Raw genomic sequence first — 15,322 nt, forward strand, 5'->3', positions numbered from 1 at the left:
GATAGCTGCTATAATACAAAACAAAACGTCTGCCTCTCTCCACAATGATCAATAACAGTGAACGGATGGTCAAAGTAAGGTACAAATAAACAGAATCACACAAAGCCTGGTTAGTGTTGCCTGACTTTATAAAGTGTGTTTATAAGCACTACTGCTTGTAGGCAGGCATGACAGTCGACCCATGTTCAGGGGAGGTGGGTTTAGTTTCCTGCACGCCTCGACGTAAGAGAGACGTAAGCGACATCACCTCTTAGCTCCGAAGCTCTTGCCTCTAGACCGACAATTTTTTGGAGCTGGAAGTGAACCGGATTCCGGAGCTAAGAGGCGGCGCCGCTGCGGTGTGAACAGGAAAAAACGGCACTTTTCAGGCTCCAGCTCCGAGCCGGAGCTGAAAACGCGTTGGTGTGAAAGGGGCACTAGTCAGGTAGCTCTCCATCCAACACATAGCAACAGAACCAAAGCCATAGCATTTGAGTTTGTTCAGCAGGAGACTGTGATCGATTACATCGAAAGCTGCGCTAAAGTCTAACATGACAGCTCCTACAAGCCTCCTATCATCCATGCTCTTTAACCAGTCGTCGGTTCTTTGTGCAAGTGCTGTACTTGTAGAGTGACCATCTCTATAGGCATGTTGGTAGTTATTTGTTACTTGAAAAGTAGTATTGAATTTGGGTGTATACTATTTTTTTGATGAATTTACTTAACACTGTGTGTGCGGAGATCCGAGGAGCCGCGGCTGAGAAAAGATAAGGCTGAGTGAGTGTGTGTGTGTGGAGCTCCGCGGATTGGTCCATATGGTCGGCGTTACGTCACTGTGACCAGGAAGAAAAAAATGGAAAAAGAAAAATCTCCAACGAGGCGTTCTGGGGCAGCATAGACAGGTCTTTCTGTGTTAGAGTTTTAATCGCTACAGGGTGTACTTTGAGGGTTTGTGACTCTGCAGACCGTTTACATAAAGCTATAACACACAAGGGGACGGGTAATAACTGGAAAAGCATGTCATGGGACCTTTAAGACTGCCCATGTTTGGTGTGTTTACATGTGTTTTGGCACATTTGTGTTTTTTTAATTTGCATTGTTTTTGAAGCGGCAGCTTGTAATATCCTCTGTCCATATTGCATCTACAATATATGTCCGGTGTACACCCCTCTGACGTGGGTCTGCGGTCTCCACCAGCGGATCCTGTGACCCCGCCTGCTGGTCACTCCTGCCCCATCTGACCACTGCTATTTCGGGCCGCACTCCCTGCAGAGTCAGCCCCCGCCCCCCCTGCCCTTCTTTTCCGCTCTCCTTGCTGGGACCCGCCTGGCATTAGGCTGCTGTCTGCTGAATCCGACACATGTACGGAGTCAGTGACGACACATTAAACATGGCCACAATGTGATTGTGTATGTTTTGCTTTCACCGTTAAATGTAAGATAAAGCACAATTGACCAACAGATATTGACAAACGACAAGCACTCTGAAGCGGACCAGGGACATTTATAATTTATTCACTAGGCTCCCGGTGTAAAAGGCTGAGCGACCCAAAAAAGTAACGAGAACAGAGTATAAAAAGAGTCTGACCCATATCCAGTTTAGAATATGGGGTGAGTACATAAAAAGATACTGACAGTACCTTAGCCCTCACTAAATCAGCTGGGCTTATAAAAATAGTAAAAGTTACAGCACAAACTCTTTCTGAACAACACACTTTCTGTTTGTCTCCTGTAGTTGCTGGTCTTCACTGTTCTTGAAATGTTCCCAGCATTATCAAAACCTGAAATAAGAGAAGAAAAGACAAAAATACAATTACAATATGTATTACTGCCTACAGTATCCCCAAAAACAAAAAATAACAAGATCCCTTAGCTTAAAGGGGTCCTTTTATGTGCATCTTTAGGTTAATATTTGTATTTAGTGTTTCTACTGTGACATGTCTCCGTGCTTTAATGAAAAAAGCTCTTTATTTGTCTCATACTGCCTGTGCTGCAGCACCTCTTTTCACCCTGATGTCCCATCTATCCAGGAGGTTTCGCAGCTTTTATATCAATGCTGCTAAAAACACTCTTTCACTGTCCAATCCACTTTTAAATTCACCCTTTGTTTTTAAAGGAGCCCTACATGAGAGGAATATTAGATACTCCTGTATTGTGACTTAGGAAATGCACCGTCACAATGTGACTGTATATTGTAACGATGCATCCTCTAGCTCAAATATTATAGCCCTATTATTTGATACAACCTAATTAAACAATATCAGTACCGGTATATTAGCCTTATACAAATATTTTACTTGTTGTAACTAAGTTACAAATATAGTGGCCATCGACAAAATTGTTGAAATAGCATTTCCAACATTGTGAGGACATGGATTTCTGCAAGGACAGCATGTGTCCTCCACTAAATCCTGCACAAAGCCTTGGATTGGATTTGGTTGTATTCAGATGATCTCTCAATAAGCCTCTTTTCATCAAGCATTCCCACAACAGATTCTCTCAGAGAATATTTGCCACAATTAGGGCTGTCAAGTTAACGCGTTAATAACGCAACATTTTTTTAACGCCACTAATTATTTGAACGTTCGATTAACGCATGTGTATTTGTCCTCGGCCTGGATTAACTAAAAATACAAACAAGGGAGATTTCAGTGCTTTTTTTACATGTAGACCACATTAGACCAGGTCCTGATCTGAAACCACTATACCTACACTCATCAAATCGGGTAAGTATGGACAGCTAATTAAGGAAGAATAAAGTCTTTACTTCTCAAATGTATTATAATTTTTTGTTGCAAATAAAAATTCAACAGATAAGTAGGTATACTTATATAAACTTAATGTATTTACAGTTGCAGGCAAAACATTTCAACAGGAAATTAAATATAGTCTATAACTAGCATTGTTCAAGTTTACTTTAAGCAACAAGCTTTGTTTGCCTAATTACAGTATGTCATCTTGAGTACTAGGATTGCTTGGAATGTGAAAAACATTACAAGATTAGAAAATAACACTTTGGTAACAATGGTATGAGAAAGTTGGTTCATTGTAATCCTGTCTTCTCTCTCAGAAAAATAATTGCTATTCATATTTTGCTTTAGGATAAAGCAGCATAAGCTGTTCAAAGTGGATGAAAGACTGAAGGTTTTCTTTATCTCATGAACCTGAATTCCTTTAACATCTCTTTCATTTTTTTGTTTGCTATGAAACAGTATTTAAGATACGAAAACTTTGTAGATAAAGAATTATCACCTAAATGAGGAGCATACACTTATTTTTATTTTTGTATTCATTTGATTAACAGCGACAGTGCACATTAATTAACATTCCTGTAAATGTGCCAGAATTTGTGCCCGCCCATCTAGAGGCGGAGCCTCAAGAAGGCATAAAGGCTTGCCCAGCTGGGAGGTTCACTTTCTGATCCTGATCCTGGCCTGCTGCAGCAACCTCAGCCTTCCACCTGTGTTTGCATTTTCACAAATAGAATAAAGGTTTCACAAATCTGAAACTGTGTTATAAAGAATCTTTAGACCCTCTGGGATAATCCAGTCCAGATTTGATGAGTGTAGGTCTAGTGGTTTCAGATCAGGACCTGGTCTAATGTGGTCTACATGTAAAAAAAGCACTGAAATCTCCCTTGTTTGTATTTTCACAAATAGAATAAAGGTTTCACAAATCTGAAACTGGGTTATAAAGAATTTTTAGACCCTCTGGGATAATCCAGTCCAGATTTGACGAGTCTAGGAAAAGTGGTTTTAGATCAGGACCTGGTCTAATGTGGTCTAGATTAAAAAAAAGCACTGAAATCTCCCTTGTTTGTATTTTCACAAATAGAATAAAGGTTTCACAAATCTCAAACTGGGTTATAAAGAATCTTTAGACTCTCTGGGATAATCCAGTCCAAATAAATCGGCTATGCAGCGATTTAAGAGGTTCAAACACGGAAGATTGTTCGCTCAGCGCTGTAAATTAAACGTCCCTTAACTTTCCCCTTAACTGCTGAATCGGATGCTCTGAATCGGAAGCCAACTTCAGCGTCGTGTTTTTATCGTTGTAATGCCATTGAAGACCAGTTTAGACCAGACAAAGACCAAGGTAAGCCATGTTAGCCTAGCGCATGTTAGTACCTAGCGCCACTTGTTTTGATGTACGTTTTTGTTGATAACGTCGCGAGTTTCTATCTTTCAGTGTTTAGGTGAGCACCGTTAGATTCTGTGTCTTTACGATCATAAACGATGTGTTGGGTGTGCAGCTAGGATAAGTAATAAGGGAGCTAGGAGTGATTTTCGGTGCAGTAATAGGTTAGCATTTTTCGCTCCGGCTAATTCAGAGGCTCACTGTTAGCATTGTGTGTTTTTTTTGAAGAAAAAAATGAAAAAGATCAGTTAAATTAGTTTTTTCCCGTTATATGGATATAAAATATTCATAGTTTATTAAATATTAAGGTTCCTTAGACGTTGTTTCCTGCAAATGACGCGATTTCGGCCCCGGAACCGGGTCCGTGGGGCCTAAGAGGATAACAGAGTATGTTTTTTTACAGTTGTATTTGGATGGAATGAATACCTATAGTGATAATTCAAAGTAAGTCCGCCTGGACTTCATTTTTCTAAACTTCTTCCTCGGCTGACGAGTCCGAACTCAAATACTCCGCCATGTTTTCGTCGAACGAGCTGTTCGTTAGTGATGTGTCGGTCGCGAACGAGCCGGCTCAAAGAGCCGGCTCTTTTAAGTGAACGACGGGAGCCGGCTCTCGCCCGCGAACGAGCCATTTTTGCAGAGGGATCTAGATCGGCATGAAGGCACATTATGCAATGTGCAATGTGCACATTATCCCGCTTATTACATGGCCACATTCTCAACAAAGTAACGACATGACTCCCAATATTAATGGAAATGCTTTTATGGATTTAGAAAATGATTTTAGTGATTTAAAAAATAGTTTTATGTATTGATTTAAATTGACATGCATCCGCTAAGAAAAGTAGTCTGTTGTTACTGTTTGAACTAACGTAGCAACGGCAGGAACTGCTTCGATAGTGTTTTTGAGGAGCTTTTTGATTACAGATTTGAAAACATCGTTGCTTGCTTTAAAAGTAGCACAATTCATGATGTCAAACCTTGGAAAGTATCTAGATATCCCTGCCCTAATGCCAAAGTAACTGGCAACTGAATATGTGTCGCCGTTTGATGTCTATGTCTGGACCGCTGCGTAAAAAGGAGGGTTTCTGCCCCATTACTTCTCTTCTTACTTCTATAAGAATAAAACACGGAGGACGGAGATCTCTTTTTCTCCTCCTCTTCTGACAGCCCAGCAGCTGATCTCAGAGCACGCTCCCCTCTCCTGCAGGGGGGCGTGGTCAGCTGCAGCTCACAGAATCAGCCCCCTGCAAAAACAGCGCTGGAAAGAGCAAATAGAGCGAAATGAGGCATGGCTAAAATGCAGGATCTTTTTGGTATTTTGAAAAAAAAACTATATTTATATACTTTATATAGGTCGATACAGTAGCCCCTTTTTTAAAATAGTTTTTATAGGTGTTGCTATCTGTTTTGTGTAGCGTGGTTCTACAAGCAAGTCAATGCATTCATTGGGTGGTATCAGAGAGTTGCACGTGTCTGTAAATGCAATGAAAACAATTGGCCACAGCAAATCATTTATATTAAACATGTAATTTTTACTTTTGAATACTTCAGTACAAAGGATGTATTGAATAATTTAAGTGATATATGTGTACACATATAAATCATTAATCAAAACAGGGCTACATTTGATTTAATTAAAAGGTATAATAAGTGGTAAACTGAAGAGCCGTTTGGGAGCCGAAAGAGCCGGCTCTTCTTGGTGAGCCGAGCCAAATGATCCGGCTCACCAAGAAGAGCCGGAATTCCCATCAAATTGACAAAGTGAACGCATAGATGACGTCACGACCTAGTTTTTCGGATCATGTGACTACTGAAAATGGCCAAAATGGCAGCTGCCTGACGGAATATACAGGTGTTGATAAAAAAGAGCTATAAAATCATTATTTACCGGGGAATATCGCTGATTTCTTCAGGGTATGGTTTAAACATAATGTTTCACTAAATACTGAAGTTTTGATTAACTATCTAATGACTGGAGAACGAGTGCTGGACATTTGTCATTGACCAAGTGTGCTGAAACAACGAGGTAATGATGGTTACAAGTCAGTGCAGTGAATGTCTCTTTTCTCTGCTGTTCTTAGGATTTTCACTGCTATAAAATTCATGGTACATAGAACGCCTGACTTGGAATTACGGAAGGAAGTATTGCTCAATGTTGGTAATGTGATTCATTTACGTTGTTATTGTGTTAAGGTTTCCAGATTAATAGTTAATGTTGACAGCCCTAGTTTAAAGGAAAGCATTGAGATCTGATGGTGCACAATATTTGTTCTTACTTAGAGGTGAGTTCACAACAAGGGGCTTGATGACTGTCAATATGAAAGCTTAAAAATTGAATAGCTGAATAGCCACCGAGGTCGTTTCACTGCAGTACAGAGGTAATCAGCCCCAGCAAGTACGGAAAGAGAGTGACAGAGCAGCGGGGAGAAACGGGGGGTTACGTATTGTAACCCTAGTTATATACGCACAGGCGGAGCCCTCTACTGGACTCTTTGGGTACTACTCTCAACCATGCTATGCGAGCGTTCACATACTGAGTTGCATAAACGTAGCCGGCCAATCGGGGCGAGCCTACCTGAATGCGTGTGCAGGCCCACAGTATATAAGGCGGCTACGCCTCCCAACTGTCATCCTACACCCTTTTCAGTGAGCGGCATAGGAAAGACAGGGCCCCCAGGTAGAGGGCTCCGCCTATGCTTATATAACTAGGGTTACAATACGTAACCCGCCGTTATATCTCACACAGGCTCCGCCCTCTACTGGACTATATGGGTACAGTGGGTGGAGCCCTGATGGATAAACGCCCTGTCGTCCAACAACATCGACCCATCACACTGCCCCTGACCGGCCTTTGGTTAACAGCCACCGCACCCCCACTTCCTCCCACCCGGTTGTGACCGTGGAGAAGTCGGGGCCACAGCTTACTTGGCTGGGTAGAGCCTAATTAGTCTGAACAAGCCCATAGCTCCACCCTGCAGGTGCCAGCGCAAGTGACTAACACTGCGCACTACGTTCCCCCAGGTCCCTAAAGAGCATGGGGAGAACGCAAGTGCACCATGTCCCCCACACTCACACACGCTTACCTCGTGCAGAGTGTGCTTGGAAAATAGTGAGGAAGGCTCTCCCCGCCTGGGGCTTACTGCGCACCACGCCTCCCGGGTCCCTAAGGAGCACGGGAAAACATAAATGCACTATCTCCCAGGGACACAGCCCCCCCCCCCCCCCCCCCCCCCCATCAGTCATGTGTTGCCCCAGCACGCACAGACGATGAGAAGGAGCCAGACATGTCCAAGAGATAAAACCATATGAAGGGGCCTGGCGTAGACCAAGACGCCGCCGTGCATATGTCCTCCACACTCACGCCGTTGAACAAGGCTGTTGACACAGCCATACCAGTACCACGTGTAGAGTGTGCCCGGACCTCGGTGGGGAAGGCTCTGCCCTGTGAAATGCACTCGCAGAGCCATCCTGTCAGGCGTTTCTTGGACAGAGCTTTACCGACCACACCATCCCCAAAGCACACAAACAGCTGTTCAGTGCGCCTGATGGAAGCCGTGCGCCCTACATAACATGCCAGCGCACGCACCGGGCAGCGGAGGTGCAATTTAGCCTCCCTGTCCCCAATATGGGGTGGAAGACTAAAGCTGTCTAACTGTATAGCCATTGACCTGAACAAACTCCTTAGGTTCTTGGGAACAAAGGAGGGGTTCAGTCTGAGTGTCGCCCCGCTACGGTCACCCTGGATCAAAAGGCAACTCGGGTGCACCGACAGAGCGGTCAGCTCGGACACTCTCTTGGCCGAAGTCAAGGCAAGCAGCAACGCTGTCTTCCATGACAGTGCCTTTAGGGAGGAGAGCTCCAGAGGCTCAAATGGTTCTGTGACCAGAGCCTTGAATAGGGATGGGTACCGAGCCCCGGTATTAAACGGGCCCGGGGGCTGAATTATTAAAGACCGTGGTACCGTTAAGCTCCGACGTTATCGCTCTTTTTATCGGTAATGGAGACATGTACAAAAATATATGTCATATGTATTATTGCTACACAAACATTATATTGCAGTTTTAGTGTCGCCAACTCCGTTTCTAATATGCAAAAAGACAGCAAAATGTGTCTGATTATTTTTTGTATTTTTGATCTTTCCAATCCAGACGAGAGATCTCTCTCTCTCTCCCGTCTGTGTGCGAGGGGGCGGGTCAGTTTACACACACGCAGCTGCTACATGCAGCAACACACACACACGGAGGAGATGGCGGAGAGAACGCACTCCAAGGTGTGGTTAAACTTTACCCGTCTCGATGTGGACAATCCTCGTCACCAAAAGTTCAATAAGAGTTTAGCATGTAAGGGCGGTAACACGAGCAATTTGTCGAAACATTTAGCAAAAGTGCACCACATCCAGACGGAGGAATGCACCGGGTTCGACTGTCTTTAGCAGCTCTGTAGCCCCATCCACGAGTAATGTTTCCACGTCAGGTGTTATGTATGCTAGCAGCAACACATGAGTTAACTACATTATACAAACATGGGTTAATGATCAGCTATTCTGTTTAGAGTTCTGTCATCAGATTATTTAATACGATTTGTTAAAACATTGTTGTTTCTTTTGATGGGAAATAATATGTATTTAATTTCAATAAAAAGCAATTTTAGTTTTATTCACAATTTGTTTAGTTAGTATGCCTTGTTTTTTTCTCCATAAGTACCGTTAAAAGACCGGACCGATAAGCGGTATCGATAAAAGTAGTAGTACCGTTAAAACCTTAACGATACCCATCCCTAGCCTCGAGCACCAACGGCAGATCCCACTGTGGGGCGGAGGCGTGCACCACTGGGCGCTGTCTCCTGACCCCCTGCAAAAACCGCGTCATAAGCGGCTGACTGAAGGCTGACCTGCCGCCAAATCCCTCATGACAGGACGAAATGGCTGCTGCATACATACTTTAACTGTGGAATGAGCAAGTCCCCTGTCCACCAGTAAGTAGGACAGAATAGAGCCCAGCATACACGATAGAGGCTCTAGACTCCTTTCTTCACACCATCGCTGTAACAGGTTGTGGTGGATCCTGCTCTAGCTGCCTGGATAGTCTGAATAACTTTGTCAGACAGTCCCCCCTGTCTCAGCCTGTCCCTCTCAGGAGCCAAGCCTGGAGAGGTTGGCCTAGAGTGGGTAACTTTTTCCTTCTTATTCTTTCCTCTTCTCACGTTTATTTCTGTCAGTTGTTTGTCCTGCTCGCTGAAGAGAAAAAGGATGACAGTCGGGAGGCGTAGCCGCCTTATATACTGTGGGCCTGCGTGCGCATTCAGGTAGGCTCGCCCCGATTGGCCGGCTACGTTTATGCAACTCAGTATGTGAATGCTCGCATAGCATGGTTGAGAGTAGTACCCATAGAGTCCAGTAGAGGGCGGAGCCTGTGTGAGATATAACTAGAATCACAGCAGCGTGAGAAAGAAGGATAAAACCAGCAGAAATGGTGAGCCGTTTTTAAGTTACAGGCGGCCACAGTGGCGGTCAAGGTGCCGAATGGGCAATAAAGGGACAACGTAATAGAGTTGTAATGGCAAGAGAGTGGACATTACATAAAGCTGACTCAGGGTCAGTGTTAGAGGAGAGAAGACGAGGCCCTGACAAGTCCAAAGCAGCACTTTTTGAACATTTTCATAGTAGTTATACATTACATTAGGACAGGGGTCGGCAACAGGCGGACCGCGGTCCGGATCCGGACCCAGACGCCGACCTATACGGACCCGGACCTATAATCAATACATTAATAGGGGATTTCAATTTTGACGGGGCGATTCTATTTTAACTGCCGCCGACAGGGGGCGAAAGAGACGAGTGAGCGATACAGGGAGAGAAGCGGAGAGGAGAGTGAACAGGCGTGTTAGTGGCAGACAGGGAGAGACAAATAATTAGACATGGCGCTCTCCAAGAAGAGGAAAGTGGACAGTGAGAACAGAGCTTTTAACCCTGAGTGGACGGACTCATTCATGTTCATCCTGCCCACTGGGAGCACAGAGCCAGTGTGTCTCATTTGTTCAGAGACCGTGGCGCTCATTAAAAGTGCCAAAACGCCACTATGAGACAAACACAAAGTGTTTGACCAAACATTCCCTCTCAAGTCAGAACTGAGGTCACAAAACATAAGCAGTCTCAGAGCCCAATATGATCAGCCGACCAGGATCAAAATTAAAACTAAATATCGTTCCAGGGCAGGCTAACAGAGGCTAACCAATGAGCACCTGCATGTGTTGCATGGGGAGATTTTCTCTAACTGGACCTCGTTGAATTGTAGTTTAATACCCCTGCATTAGGCGGTTACATTACTCTCTCTCTTCTCTTGATTGCCCTCTCTCTCTTCTCTTGATCTTCGGCATATGATGATGACACCCCATAAGTCTGCTGCTCTGAGCATGTCAGTTGGAGTGATGACATCATCGTGTTCCATGACACAGGTGTTTATAGTTGAACTAACGAGGTGTGCAGAGATCACAGGTTTCCATTGTTCTGAATGAGAGATGAACCTCTTACATGTGAACGTTTTGTGGAAGAACCGTAACAGATATCTGTGAAATTTCAAAACGTGAAGCATGTCAAGGAAGTTGAGTATCTGAAGTGTAATTTTTGTGTACTTTCGGGTTAATAATGTGGCCTTTTTGGCAGTTTAACTAAAGGTGTGCGGCTGCTACCGTGAGGAAATATCTGCCTGAAATTACAATGGGCTTTAATGGAGGCATGTTGAACGTTTTTGTCACTTCATGCCCTCAAGAGGCATTTTGTTGAATTATTTTCTGCCTAATTATTTGTCATTTTTCAAGCTACGAGATGTTTTCCTACGTTTGTCATGAAAAATGTGGTCTCAGGAATGTAGGGTTTGGGAATTATGGCAGTTTTCTAACAAAATATGAAGGCAAATTTCAAGATGTTCTACCCTCTAGTTGTGACATCACACACTCTAGTTAATGTTAAAATCTGAAGAAAACCTCTTTACCAAGGTCTGAACAATGTTTAATATCTCTAAAAGTAAGAATCAGATTTATAAGTTGTGTTAGACGAATAATGTCAGAAAGATGTGTAACGTCTTAAAGTTGGAATGAGGTTTCTGAGTGAAAGTATGAACAGTTAGCAGTTGAAGTTGCATGAAGATTTGTTGAAGTCTGAAGAATTTCTCCATTGACTTCAATGGTTAAAAATGTGATGTATTATGGGATGTATCTCTGGAATTATGAAAGTTATGAATGAGAAAAGTAATAGCCATCGATTCCCGACCGAGCTGAACGTTTTGATGTTTGAACGGAGTTTCTGCGATGTGGAATATGGGAGAAGAAGAGGGCCAAAATAAGTCGGCGGAATAATAATACACTTTTTGTCCGTAGAATAACATATAGTGGGAATGCTGTATCGGCATTCCCACTAAAAAAGGTGTCCAGTTTGAAGTCAGCGTTGACCATTTTTGTTATACATCCAAACTGAAGCAATGATACTTTCTTAGTTATTTGAACCCAAACCAGGATCCTTTCCTAAACCTAACAAAGTAGTTATGTTGCTTAAAATAATTTTAAATATTTTCTTATTTATAACAAACTTGTTTTGTTTTGTGCAGGCCAACTAATTGCTGGGAATTTATGAGAGCGGAAAAAGACTAAATGTATTTTTTCAAAATAAATCATGGAAATTTAGAATTCCAAAAAATGTACATACAAGCGTCACATGTGTACACAGTGACATTTTAATTGAACCAGTGACCCCACGGTTCCCAAGTTCTTACGAAATAAGCTACTGCTGCACTAATCATGCAACTGCTTGTATTGGTGTGTACACGATTGAGAGGGTGACCAAAGTGAACTCCCAGGAATAGTAGAAAGGACAGCAAGAGGACTTCAGAAGTCAGGTGAGCAGGAGAAAAACATTTGTGTCCATGAAATTGAATCAATTGCTAGATCAAGCGGTTGGTGTTCACAACAACATTTGTTAACCGGTAAAACAATAATCAAAACTTCAAGAGTAATATCTAAGTTGCAGAATTATCCTTTAAGGCCTTTGTAGTCAGGAATGGTTCAGAAACCCTGAGCGAATGGCAAAGATCTCCAAACAACATACAATCCTCTGTAATGAATAAGTAATGAGGTGAATTTCTGTTCTACAGTCAAAACTGGCAGAATGAAGAAACTGATGAAATGCAGGAGGTGGAGGAATAAAGAGTTTCATTTTCTGATCTTACACTGTGAAATATGAATCTGGAAAAAAGGTAGATCACCGAAAAGGGATACGATCAAACACCGATCAAAAGTTTGATCGGTGCTTTTAAGAACTGCATTTCAGGTTTTGAACTCAGTATCAATCTGCTCAGACAGGCAATCTTGCAAATCATTGCTGTTTATGTGAAGCACAGGTGATGTCAGATTGAATAGTTTTTTTCAAAAAGTAACCAATTTTAATTTATTTCAAAAGAAAATACGACTGTGTGGCGACACACTAGCTTTCAGCGACACATTTTGACATTGCGGCTTATTGAGTCTTTTACCAAGACCTTCTTTACAGTGTGCAGTGGGCTTTGACTGCTTATGACTCAGGCACTTAAGACTTGGGGAGTGGGATATAATAGGCTATTATGCATGTTTTCTAATTAGGTGTAAGACATGATGATACAAGAGGGGAGTATAACAGGGATGCAGCTCTAATTATAAACAGAGGGACATTTACTTTTCTATTAATATATTTAAGGATTATGTATTTACCAACACATACACAAATGTTAGTTAGTGCAGTTTTTTCAGCATAATGGGCTGCAGCCAATAGAACAGGGGTACTCAAACTTTTTTGTTAAAGGTCCACTTGTGAATTTTATACAAGGTCAATGGTCCGGATCAATGCCAATGTCAAGTCCCCCCCCCGTCCCCCCGCACCCCTGGAGCGGAGCAACGAAACTGAAATTAAGAAGCAGTTTCGGCGCGCTATGCATGGGGCCCCCCTGAGGGGGTTTCCCGACATGTCGTTGCAGTAAATTAAAGGGTGTTTCATGTTGTTGTTGCTGTGGACCTTCTTAATATTTTTTTATTTATTTTGAAATTGTTACGTTTATTCTGGTTTGTTTTGTGTTTGTATCTTTTATTTTAAATTAATTAATTAATTTTATGTTTTGTGTAAACTCTGTACAGCACTTTGGTCTGGAGGTTTTAAAGTGCTATATAAATAAAGTTGGATTGGATTGGATTAATCTACCTTATTTGGGGGCCCCCTTCTGGTCCAAGCACTTGCCTGTCGGTAAATGGCGCCCCTGTATACACACAGACATTCAATACATACATACAGTATGATGGCTTGAACTAGAGGGAGAAATGGCACTGTTTGTCTGTAGCCAATGCCTTGAACCTCGGCAAAAATGGCATTAGAAGCATTAGAAAGTCAAGGTTAACTTGCGGTTAACTTGCGGTCTGCAATGCGTGTCACGCTCGCGCACACAAGTAAATATATATGCAGAAACAATGCCTGACGTGTTTTGGACGTAATCTCGTCTTTGTTTACATTAGCAAGCCTCGCTAACACTCAGAGCTAACCTGTACTGTGGAGAGCACATGTGTTTAAAAAGCAGGAAATTAAAAAAGGAACTCACCTTGTGATAAACCTGCAAGAGAAAAAGCATTTGAGCTCAGAAATAATCTTTCATGTGGTTTAGTACAGGATGGCGTTTTATCACAGCAGAATTGAACTTTATCTCCAGTAGAATTCTGATCAGGCATTAGCTCCGCCTCCTCTTTTATTTTTTTTCAAGCTAAGGACCCAAAAATCTGCGTTTCTCTAACAGGGCTGCAAAAGAGGTGTATGAGCAGTATGAGGCATGGCTACAATGGGTGAACTGTTTGGTATTTTAAGCAAAAAACTTCACAGACATGTTTTGTATAGGTATGGCCCTACAATATATTTTTCCAATATAGCATAATAGGTCCACTTTAATTTACATCAGAATCAGAAATTCTTTTTTTATAAGAATTTGTTTTATTTATTTTTTTATAATAATAATGGGACACAGGGTTCGGTCCGGATTGATTTGCAGTTTGGTCCGGATCCGGACCTTGGTCCGGAGTTTGAGAAGCCCTGCAATAGAGAATGAATGCTTTGTGGTGCGTGGCAGGCCCTTTTTGGATTCGGTTTTTTTCTGTTCCGGTCCTCCTTGCTCTACTGTCACAAGAGGAGCTATGTATCAAGCCGTGTTGAACCATTCTTCAAAAAGGAAAGCAAAGGATATTGGAAGAGGAAATCCTTAGAGTCCCAAATGATTGATGTTGGAGCAACAGGTAACATCTGAAACTCAAAATAAGCTAGTGATAGAAAGAAACCAAGCTGAAGGACATTGTCCTAGCAGAGGATACCAGATGACCACCTGACGACTCTGTGTTTGCTATATGTGGAAGTCTGTTTGATTAAATGTGCGTATCGGTGTGGCCGTGACAGATTTCCCTACATTATGATCATGAAATGATGTATGAAGAGTGAAAATTGTGGCTAGCCGAGCAATAGTTGGAAAAAAAACTCTTCAGATTTTCCAGTTCCTCTCCCCTCTAGCCGTGATGTCACCCACTCTAAGTCTTAACCAGCTCTCCCATACACACCCATTATAAAATGTGAAACAGTGGGACATTTTCACAAAACGTAAGCTGCGACTACGTGAGAACCGTACTAGCTATCAAAAAATATCCAATTAGTCTAATAAAGTGGGGAAACGGCTAGGCGAATCTCTTATAAAAGACATGTCAACCCGATCCCGGTCATTCCGCACGTTTTGATGTGTTTTTTGTGTGTTTCGTGTCAACGCTGCCGGACGAGCAGCATGACAAAATGTATGGCGGAAGAAGGAGAATAAGATGAGATAAGTATGTCGAATACTATACTGTCTGTGGCTTGGCCAGTCACAGAGAACTAGAACTTTATCATCACACTTGGTGACTTCCATTTGCACTGGTTTAATGCCTGAGATTAATATTATTTTGGAGTCCAACAGGGATCCTTTATTTGAACCACGTCCGATAATCTTATACTATACTGAAAAAAACATCCTTTTGTAAAACACTTTAAAGTTTTTGTTTTGTACATGTGATGTGAGTGGCAAGCACCCCAAAGACTTTCATCTGTTAGTACTTTTGTAATTATGGTTGCAAATACAAGAAAAACAGTCATTACCAGGCATGACACAATGAACTCTGAGAAT

The 15,322-nt window shown here is 42.4% G+C and overlaps 1 protein-coding gene across 2 annotated transcripts in view; it reads right to left on the bottom strand.

The window, feature by feature from the left end:
* Positions 1 to 1,470: 1,470 nt before the first annotated feature.
* The window catches only part of LOC117562548 (endonuclease V-like), a 173,850-nt gene continuing 159,998 nt past the window's right edge, over positions 1,471 to 15,322 (bottom strand). The window contains exons 9-10 of one of the 2 annotated variants that reach the window (XM_034240401.1): positions 13,730 to 13,741; positions 1,645 to 1,759 (exon numbers count right to left, since the gene is read on the bottom strand). The gene's annotated coding sequence lies outside the window, so the exon portion shown is untranslated. Of the gene's footprint in view, positions 1,760 to 13,729; positions 13,742 to 15,322 lie in introns of both variants that reach the window. The other variant, XM_034240400.1, reaches the window with a different exon arrangement.

Source organism: Gymnodraco acuticeps, unplaced genomic scaffold, assembly GCF_902827175.1.
Source record: "Gymnodraco acuticeps unplaced genomic scaffold, fGymAcu1.1, whole genome shotgun sequence".
Classification (NCBI taxonomy): domain Eukaryota; kingdom Metazoa; phylum Chordata; class Actinopteri; order Perciformes; family Bathydraconidae; genus Gymnodraco; species Gymnodraco acuticeps.